This window comes from Manis javanica, chromosome 12, assembly GCF_040802235.1.
Source record: "Manis javanica isolate MJ-LG chromosome 12, MJ_LKY, whole genome shotgun sequence".
Taxonomy (NCBI): domain Eukaryota; kingdom Metazoa; phylum Chordata; class Mammalia; order Pholidota; family Manidae; genus Manis; species Manis javanica.
The window spans coordinates 32,937,642-32,951,495 of NC_133167.1; the positions used below are offsets into that span (position 1 = coordinate 32,937,642).

Consider the following 13,854-nt stretch of genomic DNA (forward strand, 5'->3'; position numbering starts at 1 on the left):
TGGTCCTTTATTGTATTTTTTCAAAGCATACCACTTGTCTGAACTTTTTATTTATATAACATCCTATTAAGGCAATATATAAAATTACATATAGCATTCTAAAATAAGTAACATGAAGGCAGGAATGAAATTAATACATAAAATATGTATCTGTATCTTAGTGTTGAAATACAAATTCATCTGAACTTTAAAACAGCCAAATGCCAAGAAAGAAGTAAGATTAATTACATGACTTTTAGATGTCCTGATAAAAACAAATCAGTTTCTCAGGTAAAGCACAACTGTTACTAGTACTGCATTGTGAGAAATTTTCTCTCCTGGGTCCTTATAAAGAGGAGCCAACGTTATTGCAGTTATCATTTACATTCTCTTCAGCAATGTATGAAAAGATCTGTTTCCTCACACTCTTAGTAGTTAGTTCTCTAATCATTAAATTTTTTGGTCTTCCCTTCATTGTATTTCTAAGTATACTTTAGCTTTCTTTTGGAACATGGGTTTAATGAAAGGCTGAGCCCCAAGGCCTCTTTTCTTTTCCCTTTACTTGCAGTTCCTAGAAAAATCTTTGTGCCTTTTTTTCTTCCTAATGGCTATTGTTCCTTGCTTATGGACCAAGGCTTTATTTTCCCTTGTCTTTCAGATTTAAGCAGTATAAAGCACATTTTTAAATATCTTTTTTATTATGCCTTAATCCAAGATTGCTGATAAAGTTCCAGGAGAAAATGGCTTAAGGCAACTCACCAAGCCTGTTTTTGTGTTTTTTTGTTTTTGCCTTGACTCTGAATCTGCATGCATTAGTTTCCAAGGATGAGATTCACCAGTTGACATTTCAGTTTTTCCCTTTTATTAAAAATATAATACTTGCTCATTTTGAAAGCCTTAGAAAATACAGAGAAAGTACAAAGGGAGAAGTCACTTTTAAGGTACTGCAATAAAATAGTAAGAGTAGAGACACTATCCCTCAACACACATACCGCTGTGGTCCAGGTCATAATATTTTATGTTCCAAAGATTCTTTCGATGTGAATTAAACAGCAACAACATTTATTGGGTGCTGGGACATGTCAGGCACTGTCCTAAAAACTTGAAAGAAAATGTCATAATTCAATACTCAATTCAATAGTATTAGATAAGTACTTTTATAAGAAAAGGAAAGTTCATCTGTTCAAGGTCACAGAGCTATTAAATGGTAGAGCTGTGATTGAACCCAGACACTCAGGTTCATGGACTTTTGCATTCAACCATTATAGGATACTGCTTCTTCATATAGTATTGATTATTCTCAACTATTAGTACACATGCCCTAACCCCAACAAGGCCAAAGCCAAGGCCTCAGGGGAGGGGGGCACATGGATTGGAAGGAAGGGGAGATTGGATTTTAGTGGAGCTAGTTTACTAATAGGCAAACTAAATCCCTGAGAGAATCAAGCCCTAATACCCTAGGCATCCGTAGTTATAAATTAACTTTTATCCTGACCATGATTCTAGTTGTGTACTATCCTTAAGTATGTACCATTCTTGAAAGAGAGAAAATAGTCTTTCTTTGGTACATATGAGTAACCTCAGTTGAGAAAAGCTGATTTGGAGCATTATTAAAGCACAGGAGACTCTCAAAATGTAAAACTTTAAAATATTTTTTAGTTACTCCCCCACTGAATGTGGGGAGAATGAGAATACTCCCCCACATTGCTCCCCAACAAAAAAGCTGCCAGGTAGCTTGGGAGGAAATCAGAATTTTATTAGACTTACTTGCAATTATTTTATGATTTAATATTATTTTAAACTACATGGAGAGGGTAGAAATAAAGTCTTTGTGTTTACGGCTTCTAAAGGTCTAAAAAATGGACCCAGGTCATAATTCAAGTCAGGTGGGTATAACTCATGTAACAACACTAGTTTTGTTCAGAATGCTACATCAGAAAGGGGGTGGTGACTTCTAAAACTCATTTGAAGGGCCAATCACTTTAGGGACTTTATTAGAGAACTACGGTTAATACACTGTAGAAATGAAACTTTTTTTATGGCCAGGTCATGCTGATCAGTAAAAGCTTAAGTTCAGAATCATTGTATAATTTAACTAAAAACACTGTTATATTCAAAAGGATTTTTTATTCTCTCCAACATTCAGTAGGGAATTCCTCAAACACAGGCTTTCCCTTTTTCCTCAAAGTCAAAGATTAACACACTTTTAAGAAATCTATAGATTGTTACAATAATGGCTTTACTCATGCTGTAAAATTCTGTACTGGAGATTACATTCTAAGCAGTTACCCAGAATTTGAATTACTGTGTACATAATAAGAATTACTGGGGGTGGAGCCAAGATGGCGGCGTGAGTAGGACAATGGGAATCTCCTCCCAAAAACATATATATTTTTGAAAATACAACAAATACAACTATCACTAAAAGAGAGACCAGAACATACAGGACAACAGCCAGACCACATCCACACCTCTGAGAACCCAGGGCCTGGAGAAGGGGATAAGATACAAGCCCCAGCCCGGCAGGACCCAAGCGCGCCTCACCCCAGCTCCCGTCGGGAGGAGAGGAATCGGAGTGGGGAGGGAGAGGGAGCCCAGGACTGCTACATAGCGAGCCCTAGCCATCCGCACCCAGGAGTGGGGAGCTGGATACTAGGGAAACAGGACAGTAGGACCTGTGAGCAGGTCCCCACAGTCAGAGCCCCTGGGACAAAGAAAAGCAAATGCTTTTTGAAAGTCTTAAAGGGACAGGGACACCACAGCTGGACAGAAGTGTCCCGGGACACTTAGCCTAGCAGCTGGGAATCCCGGGGAACTCTGGGCACCCGAACCCCCTGGGCAGCAGCTCTGAGACCCCTCATGGCGATAAACAGCTCCCCTGTCCATTCCCCCTCCAGTGCCCCGCCATAGCAGAGCAGCGGCCTGAGGCTGGCCACGCCCACAGCAAGGGAGCTTCCTCCATAGTGGCTGGGCAAGAAACAGACCCAGTCTATGTGCAATTGCCCAACACAAGCTGCTAGGGGTCGCCATTGTCCCAGTAAAGAAAGGCCAGGAGCAAGTGGAAAAGGTCTTGGCTCTCCCAGCTGACAGACAAGTCAATAGTATACCACTGCATCTATCAACATGAAAAGGCAAAAAAATTTGATCCAGACCAGGCTAACCCAGACACCTTCCACATCCTCTCCTGAGAAGGAATCTGGGGAGGTAGATTTAACCAATCTTCCTGAAAAAGAATTCAAAACAAAAGTCATAACCATGCTAATGGACATGCAGAGAAATATGCAAGAACTAAGCAGGGAGAATACAGAAATAAAACAATCTCTGGAAGGACTTCAAAGTAGAATGGATGAGATGCAAGAGACCATTAATGGACTAGAAAACAGAACAGGAACGCAGAAAAGCTGATGCAGAGAGAGATAAAAGGATCTCCTGGAATGAAAGAATATTGATAACTGTGTGACCAAGCCAAAAGGAACAATATTCACATCATAGGAGTACCAGAAGAAGAAGAGAGAGAAAAATGGATAGAAAGTGTCTTTGAAGAAATAATTTCTGAAAACTTCCCCAAACTAGGGGAGGAAATGGCTTCTTAGACCACAGAAACACACAACTCCCATGACAAGGGATGCAAGGAGGGCAACAACAAGACACATAATAATTAAAATGGCAAAGATCAAAGACAAGGACAGAGTATTAAAGGCAGCCAGAGAGGGAAAAAAAAGGTCACCTACAAAGGAAAACCCATCAGGCTATCATCAGACTTCTCAACAGACACCTTACAGGCTAGAAGAGAATGGCATGATATATTTAATGCAATAAAACAGAAGGGCCTTGAACCAAAAATACTGTATCCAGGACGATTATCATTTAAATATGAAGGAGGGATTAAACAATTCCCAGACAAGCAAAAGTTGAGGGAATTTGCCTCCCACAAACCACCTCTACAGGGTATCTTAGAGGGACTGCTCTAGATGGGAACACTCCTAAAAAGAGCACAGAACAAAACACCCAACATATGAAGAATGGAGGAGGAGAAATAAGAAGGGAGAGAAATGAAGAATCATCAGACTGTGTTTATAATAGCTTAATAAGTGAGTTAAGTTAGACGATTAGATAGTAAAGAAGCTACCCTTGAACCTTTGGTAACCACACATCTAAAGCCTGCAATGGCAATAAGTGCATATCTTTCAATAATCACCCTAAATGTAAATGGACTAAATGCACCAATCAAAAGACACAGAGTAATAGAATGGATAAAAAGCAAGACCCATCTATATGCTGCTTACAAGAGACTTACCTCAAACCCAAAGACACACACACATTAAAAGTCAAGGGATGGAAAAAGATATTTCATGCAAACAATAGGGAGAAAAAAGCAGGTGTTGCAGTACTACTATCAGAAAAAATAGACTTCAAAACAAAGAAAGTAACAAGAGATAAAGAAGGACATTACATAATGATAAAGGGATCAGTCCAACAGAGGATATAACCATTATAAATATATATGCACCCAATATAGGAGCACCAGCATATGTGAAACAAATACTAACAGAATTAAAGGAGGAAATAGAATGCAATGCATTCATTCTAGGAGACTTCAACACACCCCTCATTTCAAAGGACAGATCCACCACACAGAAAATAAGTAAGGACACAGAGGCACCGAACCACACACTAGACCAGATGGACCTAAGAGACATCTACAGAACTCTAAACCCAAAAGCAGCAGGATACACATTCTTCTCAAGTGCACATGGAACATTTTCCAGAATAGACTGCATACTAGACCACAAAAAGAGCCTCAGTAAATTCAAAAAGATTGAAATTCTACCAACCAACTTCTCAGGCCACAAAGGTATAAAACTAGAAATAAATTGTACAAAGAAAGCAAAAAGGCTCACAAACACATGGAGGCTTAACAACATGCTACTAAATAATCAATGGATCAATGGCCAAATTAAAATAGAGATCAAGCAATGTATGGAGATAAATGACAACAACATCACAAAGCCCCAACTTCTGTGAGATGCAGCGAAGGCAGTTCTGAGAGGAAAGTACATAGCAATCCAGGCCTATTTAAAGAAGGAAGAACAACCCCAAATGAATAGTCTAAAGTCACAATTATTGAGATTGGAAAAAGAAGAACAAATGAGGCCCAAAGTCAACAGAAGGAGGGACATAATACAAATCAGAGAAGAAATAAATAAAATTGAGAAGAATAAAACAATAGAAAAAATCAGTGAAACCAAGAGCTGGTTCTTTGAAAAAATAAACAAAATAGATAGGCCCCTAGTCAGACTTATTAAGAGAAAAAGAGAATCTACACACATCAACAGAATCAGAAATGAGAAAGAAAAAATCATGAGGGACCCCACAGAAATACAAAGAATTATTAGAGAATACTATGAAAACCTATATGTTAACAAGCTGGAAAACCTAGAAGAAATGGACAACTTCCTGGAAAAATACAACCTTCCAAGACTGACCAAGGAAGAAACCCAAAATCTAAACAGACCAATTACCAGCAATGAAATTGAAGCGGTAATCAATAAACTACCCAAGAACAAAACCCCCAGGGCCAGATGGATTTACCACTGAGTTTTATCAAACATATAGAAAAGACATAGTACCCACTCTCCTTAAAGTTTTCCAAAAAATATAAGAGGAGGGAATACTTCCAAACTCATTCTATGAAGCCAGCATCACTCTCATACCAAAACCAGGCAAAGACCCCAGCAAAAAACAAAATTACAGACCAATATCCCTGATGAACATAGATGCAAAAGTACTCAATAGAATATTAGCAAACAATTCAAAAATACATCAGCAAGATCATACACCATGGCCAAGTGGGATTCATCTCAGGGATGCAAGGATGGTACAACATTTTAAAATCCATCAACATCATCCACCACATCAACAAAAAGAAGGATAAAAACCACATGATCATCTCCATAGACGTTGAAAAAGCATTTGACAAAATTCAACATCCATTCATGATAAAAAGTCTCAAGAAAATGGGTATAGAGGGCAAGTACCTCAACATAATAAAGGCCATATATGACAACCCACAGCCAACATCATACTTAACAGCGAGAAGCTGAAAGCCTTTCCTCTAAGATTTGGGAACAAGACAGGGATGCGCACTCTTCCCACTGTTATTCAGCATAGTACTGGAGGCCCTAGCCACGGCATTAGACAAAACAAAGAAATACAAGGGATCCAGATTGGTAAAGAAGAAGTCAAACTGTCACTATTTGCAGATGACATGATATTGTACATAAAAAATTCTAAAAACCTCCATTCCAAAACTACTAGAACAAATATCTGAATTCAGCAAAGTTGCAGGATACAACATTAATACACAGAAATCTGTTTCTTTTCTGTACACTAACAATGAACTAGCAGAAAGAGAACTCAGGGGAAAAATTCCATTTACAATTGCATCAAAAAGAATAAAATACGTAGGAATAAACCTAACCAAGGAAGTGAAAGACCTATACCCTGAAAACTACGAGACACTCTTAAGAGAAATTAAAGAGGACACTAACAAATGGAAACTCATCCCGTGCTCTTGGCTAGGAACAATTAATATTGTCAAAATGGCCATCCTTCCTAAAGCAATCTACAGATTCAATACAACCCCTATCAAAATACCAACAGCATTCTTCAATGAACTGGAACAAATAGTTTTAAAATTCATATGGAACCAAAAAAGACCCCAAAGAGCCAAAGCAATCCTCAGAAGAATAAAGCAGGTGGGGACCTCGCTTCCCAACTTCAAACTCTACTACAAAGCAACAGTAATGAAGACAATTTGGTACTGGGACAAGAACAGAGCCACAGACTAGTGGAACAGGATAGAGAGTCCAGATATTAACTCAAACATATGTGGTCAATTAATATACAATAAAGGAGCCATGGACATACAATGGGGAAATGAGAGTCTCTTCAACAGCTGGTGTTGGCAAAACTGGACAGCTACATGTAAGAGAATGAAACTGGATCACTGTCTAACCCCATACACAAAAGCAAGTTCGAAATGGATCAAAGACCTCAATGTAAGTCATGAAACCATAAAACTGTTAGAAAAAATCATAGTCAAAATTCTCTTGGACATAAACATTAGTGACTTCTTCATGAACATATCTCCCCAGGCAAGGGAAACAAAAGCAAAAATGAACAAGTGGGACTATATCAAGCTGAAAAGCTTCTGTACAGCAAAGGACACCACCAATAGAACATAAAGACATCTTACAGTATTGGAGAATATATTCATAAATGACAGATCCAATAACGGGTTGACATCCAAAATATATAAAGAACTCATGCACCTCAACAGACAAAAAGCAAATAATCCAATTAAAAAATGGCCAGAGGAGCTGAGCAGACAGTTCTCCAAAGAAGAAATTCAGATGGCAACAGACACATGAAAAGATGCTCCACATCGCTAGTCATCAGAGAAATGCAAATTAAAACCACAATGAGATATCACCTCACACCAGTAAGGATTGCTACCATCCAAAAGAGAAACAACACTACAAAGCCACAGTAATCAAGACAATTTGATACTGGCACAAGAACAGATAAAGAACAGATAAAGAACCACAGACCAATGGAACAGAATAGAGACTCCAAACATTAACCCAAACATATATGGTCAACTAATATTCGATAAAGGGGCCATGGACATACAATGGGGAAATGACATTCTCTTCAACAGATGGTGCTGGCAAAACTGGACAGCTACATGTAAGAGAATGAAACTGAATCACTGTCTAATCCCATACACAAAAGTAAATTAGAAATGAATCAAAGACTTGAATGTAAGTCATGAAACCATAAAACTCTTAGAAAAAAACATAGGCAAAAATATCTTAGACATAAACACGAGTGGCCTCTTCTTGAACATATCTCCCTGGGCAAGGGAAACAAATGCAAAAATGAACAAATGGGACTATATCAAGCTGAAAAGCTGTACAGCAAAGAACACCATCAATAGAACAAAAAGGTATCCTACAGTATGGGAGAATATATTCGTAAATGACAGATCCGATAAAAGGGTTGACATCCAAAATATATAAAGAGCTCACACCTCAACAGACAAAAAGCAAATAACCCAATTAAAAAATGGGCAGAGGAGCTGAATAGACAGTTCTCTAAAGAAGAAATTCAGATGGCCAACAGACACATGAAAAGATGCTCCACATCACTTGTCATCAGAGAAATGCAAATTAAAACCACAATGAGATATCATCTCACACCAGTAAGGATGGCTACCATCCAAAAGACAAACAACAACAAATGTTGGCGAGGTTGTGGAGAAAGGGGAAGCCTCCTACACTGCTGGTGGGAATGTAAATTAGTTCAACCATTGTGGAAAGCAGTATGGAGGTTCCTCCAAATGCTTAAAATAGACTTACCATTTGACCCAGGAATTGCACTTCTAGTAATTTACTCCAAGAATGCAGCACTCCCGTTTGAAAAAGACAGATACACCCCTATGTTTATCGCTGCACTATTTACAATAGCCAAGATATGGAAGCAACCTAAATGTCCATCAGTAGATGAATGGATAAAGAAGATGTGGTACATATACACAATGGAATATTACTCAGCCATAAGAAAAAAACAAATCCTACCATTCGCAACAACATGGATGGAGCTACAGGGTATTATGCTCAGTGAAATAAGCCAGACGGAGAAAGACAAGTACCAAATGATTTCACTCATATGTGGAGTATAAGAACAAAGAAAAACTGAAGGAACAAAACAGCAGCAGAATCAATGAACCCCAGAATGGACTAACAGTTACCAAAGGGAAAGGGAATGGGGAGGATGGGTGAGAAGGGAGGGATAAGCGTGGGGGGAAAGAAAGGGGGCATTATGATTAGCATGTATAATGAGAGGGCAGGCACTGGGAAGGCTGTGCAACACAGAGAAGACAAGTAGTGATTCTACAGCATCTTACTATGCTGATGGACAGTGACTGTAATGGGGTTTGTTGGGTACTTTGTGAAGGGGGGAGTCTAGTAAACATAATGTTCATGTAATTGTAGATTAATGATAGCAAAATAAAAAGACTCATCTATATCAGTGCTGCAGTCTGCCTTCTCTATATCCTTAAGCCCCCAACACTTTGAGGTGCTTGTACTTCTTGACCTGTCCCCTTTCTCATTCCCTTCAGCTTCAGTTCCAAAGCTTCATTACTTTAAGTACTACTTTCTCAGCAGCCTCAATTTTTACTTTCTCCATAAAATGGAGGCCATAATGCTAAAATGTTATCCCATACCACTTCAAAGAAAAACTATCTACAACTACTCTCATCTTGCTGCCTATCTCAGAAGATGATGTATCACTTCCTTTCTTACTTTACTCAATATCCCTGGCAATTCTCATTTTTCTCCCTCTGGTTTTAATCTATACACTGATGACCCCTGATTTCTATTTGTAGGCCTTGACCTCATGAATGAATTTCAAGTTCTTATATTCAGCTGTTTCAGGATAATTTGATATACCTCACTCATTTCAAATGTCAGGATGCCCCATGTTTAACTCAACTCTTCTACACTCTCTCTCATCTGTAATATGTCTTTCACAGCGCGCTAGGGAACTGATACCTAAGCAATCAAGCCAAAAACCTGGGAATTACATCTTCCCTTTCCCTCTATATCCAGTTTCTATCTCCTGCTGACTTTGACTTTTCTTCCCCAAATCCATTTCTTCCTTTCTATTTTTACTATTACATCTAAAACTCATGCCTACATCTTCATATCCAGACTGCTTTGATAGCATCCTAACCAGACCGCTTGCCCCTCAAATTAATCTTCCTTAGTAATTGATATAAAATACTTATCAATTCTGTTTATAATTATTCAATAGATCCATCATAGGAGATAAATTCTATTCCTTAGCCTGAGACTTCCCCCACCACATGTCTCTATCATTCATACTTGTACGTAACATTGGTATTATGTTGGTATTATGAATACTCTCTCCCTGAAATCCCTTCTCTGCCCCCATTCTCTATGGTTTGTAGTTAATTAGGTCCTTTCTCTGCTGCCTTGTCCCCTTATCCTCCCACCTGCCAGGCTGAGCTAAGTGGCAGTTGTCCTAGTAGTTCTCAGCAAATTCTCTTTGCAGTCACACTTTATTGTATTTAGATTGTCTGATTCCACCCAACTAGTATCTAAGTTTATTAAGGTTGGGTACTATGTCCTCTATATGTAGGTGTTCAAAGGTAACTGAATAAGCTTAACTGGTCAACGAAAAAGATCCAGGGAGAAAATGGATTTTTTTTTTCAAGCAGAAATAGCATCAATATAAAGATTTTCATGAAACTGGTAATAAAGACAAAAGTTACCTGAGTTTCCCAAATTTAGGAACCAATGCAAGTATCTCTTGTCCATATGACCTACCTGGTCATGGTTACTTAGTGAGATCTCTCACTGAGTTCAATGCAGCTATTTATATTTCATTTTGGAATATAGAAACTGATACTGAAATTGATCATATAAAATATGGCATGGGTAAAAAACCTTGTTTGAACATAAAAATAAACTTAAAAAATGGTATCATGTTTTTTTTACTCAGTCATCTATCTCCCTGACAAAGAGACACATAGACTATTTTTTCGTTGTGCAGCTAATAAGATGTTGCAGTCTGTTTAAAAATTAAAACTTTAAAGATCTAAATTTGATGACTCAGATCTTTTATATTCTTTGTTTTAAGATATAAAATCTTTTATCTCTGAGATTTTTATAAAATTAGTTTGGAATTAATATTCTCCTGGGTTCTTGTAAGTTCAGGGAAACGAAATCCTGGGGCAAAATACCTCTAAAAACCAAAATCAGTCAAAGGGAGAAATAAAGTTTGAAACCCGTTTATTGCTTACAAACTGCAGTCCAGGGCAGTCTCTCCCCTGCTCCTGAAGGAAGCAAGCCAGCAAGCAAGTCAGCCTCTCCCCTTAAATTCTCAGGTTCATATACGCCCTCGGTTGCCCAGGTAATTACCCATTGACTTGGAGATGACTCTCCACCCCTGAGGATATGCAAATGTACTAAAGCCAGGTGACATACTCTGGAAATGTTACCATTTTACCCACAGTTCTACATAGTCTATTTGTTCCTAGTCTATTTGTTTTCTCTTTCATAGCTGAGGCTTTGTTGGAAAGTTTGGTAATGCTAAAATTGATTGGAACCTCTGCCTACAGGGGCAGGACTTACCAGCTAGTAGGTTTCAATGTGGATGTACAAGTGAACTAATTTTTCTGCCTGCGCCTCCTGCCTTCTGATTAGTCTGCATGAAGAGGGAGTCTTTAAATTTAACACCCAGGGGCTTTATGACTAATTGCCATTGTTCTGGGAGCAAAAGATTCCAGTGTCCATATAATCTGCCCAGGTAATTTTCCCCACCCCCTACCACACCCCCAATTTCAGTATGACTTTTCATTCCTACTCTGTTGAACTTAGAGCCTCTTTGGTTTACCTTGTAACTTGGTCTTGTGCTAAGAACAGGAGACCTGGAATCCAATTGTTCCTTGTTTCAGACTTCAACCAATTCTCTGGTTCTCAGCCCCATAACTGCTCTTCTGACTTCAGAGGTTCCTATTAGGAGGAACCTCCTAATTAGTTTGGGAGACCAATTCCTGAGATTATCTGAAGCTCTGTGACAGTAATAAGTTTCTTATTGGTGTCAGCCTTTGCAGGTCTGGGTTTCAACTTACTTTGCCTAATTACCATGTATCTACCAAAATTTTATCTCACCACCTTTCCAGGTCTCCTAATTGTATGTTTATACTTAAAAATAATTCAGTTGTGTCATTTTAGTGGCATTTCAAGAGACTGTTCAATTCACTGTTTAATCAAACTGTCCTAGAGACTTTTAAAGCCAGGCCCTAAATTTCAAACTATTAACTCAATTAGCTGCTAATTTTTCTACCCCTTTAAAATGTACCTTAAGTTAACTTGGTCCCCTCTTTCCCTATGGAAAAGTCTTAATGCTCTACCCAAAATTTCTGTGAATACATGGGGGAATTGCCATTTTATAGTCACCTCTTAACTTCAACTTCCTGACAACCCCCTAAATTCCAAATCTCCATTCTGAAAGGTATGGCTTTGTTTTTGTAAGTATCAATCTAAGTGGGAAACAGCTCCTTCCATTTCCCACACATATATATCATAAAAACAAAATCAAAACCCACCACTCAAAGCCTTAGTCTAGAAGACCACTGAAGATCTGAGAGGGAGATGGAAGAGACTTTGCATCATAGAAACATATAGAACATATGTTAAATACCCATTCAGTATTTCTAGATCTTCAAATTTTTAAGGACTCTAAAAGCACTTCATTGTTAACTATTGGCTATGGTCTCTTTCCTATTCTTCTCTCTACTTATAGCCCAGATTCTTTATTTCTAATGTAGATAGAAAAAAATTACTTTTATCTTTCGTTTTTTAACTTCTAACCAAATGGAGTATTGAGGTATCCAGGCTACCATCATTTCTCTTTCTCAACTATATTTCCTAAACAGCTTCCAAATTGGTGTAACTCCATCTCTTCCTTCACTCCCACTTTGACCGCTTTCATCCAGTGATCTTTCAATACAAATTTGGTGCAATAAGGGCCAAACTAGCCTTCTTAACTATAGACCTAAGTTTGGCCCTTGCCTCTGCATCTGCTGTATTAATTTGGGTCTTCTACCTGGGAAGTTTTGTCCTCCTTTTTGTCTGACTTAAATCTGTTCAACCCTCAGGTTTTGATTTGAATCTCTTCCTCCAAGGAAGTTGTCCTGACTCCTTCAGTCCGTTAATACCCCTGCCACGTGGTCCAATAAATACTGGACTTCCAATATAGTAGTATTTTTCTCAACAGTGTTCAGTATCTTCCCCTGTAGTATCCTTTGAGGGCACAGATCGTGTTTGCCTTGCTTAATATCGTGTATCCTCGTTATCTGGTACACGCGACTCTTAATTTTGAATGCATGAATCCAAATGAATAGTATTGTTAGTGGGTAATACTTTATCCCAGCAGGTCCCTTCCTTTTTTTCCCTCATTATCTCTGTCTATATTTATTCCCCTTATTTTCCCAGTCTCTTCATCCCATTAGCAGTTTGATCCTATCTCCATATTCAGTCACCCGACCCTAATTCTCTACAGAGAGGACTGTGTCCTTCCTGCCTACCTCAAACTGAGACGCACAGAATCCTACCTTTCACACAAATCAGGAGAAACTTAAAAAAACAACAAAAAACGAAGTAACTCCCAAGACAGACACTCAGCCTGCCACACCTCCATAAATTCCCTCAGATCTAACCGCCTCCTTGTCCCTTCCCCGGAAATGGAACAAGGAACGAAAAGGCCCAGACCCAGTGATTAGATACTCCTTTTCCTCAGGTTTCTTGGTGGGCGGGGCCGGGAGGTGAGCGCTGAGTGGGCCACATACCCGTCGCTCCCGGCTGACTCCGCTTCCTACTGGCTTCTTTGGGCTCCGCCCCTGAGCAGGGCGGGAGATTCGGTGTGCCGCAGGCAGGCCTCCCATCCCCCAGTAGGGCTCCCTGGTGCCTGTTTGCTGTAACCTGTGACCCTGTGATCCTGTTCTCCGGCTGCTTACAAGAATTTAGCCTTTCTCGCTGGGGCCGTCCCAGCGGAAGCCTTCCCTGCAGCAACCACTCACCGCTGGTAGCGGGGTGGCCGGAGCCGCGCGTGGCGGAGACTGAGCGGTGCGTAGTGAGGCGACCGAGTAGCCTGCCTTCATCGCGTTCTTAGTTCGGGGCTTGTGAGGTGAGTCCAGTTGCGCCTCCCACTCGGCCTTCCGCGGGCTGCCCCGCAGTCCCCCGGGCCCGAGGATCCCCGGCTGCCGGAGTGCAGCCCGAT

General features: G+C 39.5%; 1 protein-coding gene and 1 long non-coding RNA gene across 10 annotated transcripts in view; one reads left to right on the top strand and one right to left on the bottom strand.

Annotated features, from left to right (window-relative positions):
* Positions 1–22: 22 nt before the first annotated feature.
* On the bottom strand, positions 23–13,374 carry LOC140844995 (uncharacterized). The gene is made up of 3 exons (XR_012123612.1): positions 13,190–13,374; positions 11,467–11,585; positions 23–1,080 (listed from the first exon to the last, which is right to left on the bottom strand). It is a non-coding gene; the product is annotated as an uncharacterized lncRNA (long non-coding RNA).
* A 146-nt stretch (positions 13,375–13,520) lies between these two features.
* ORC2 (origin recognition complex subunit 2) overlaps positions 13,521–13,854 on the top strand; it is a 51,339-nt gene continuing 51,005 nt past the window's right edge. For 5 of the 9 annotated variants that reach the window (XM_037009150.2, XM_037009151.2, XM_037009154.2 and 2 more), the window contains exon 1: positions 13,522–13,761. The gene's annotated coding sequence lies outside the window, so the exon portion shown is untranslated. Of the gene's footprint in view, positions 13,762–13,854 lie in introns of all 9 variants that reach the window. The other 4 variants (XM_037009155.2, XM_073218373.1, XM_037009156.2 and 1 more) reach the window with 2 other exon arrangements.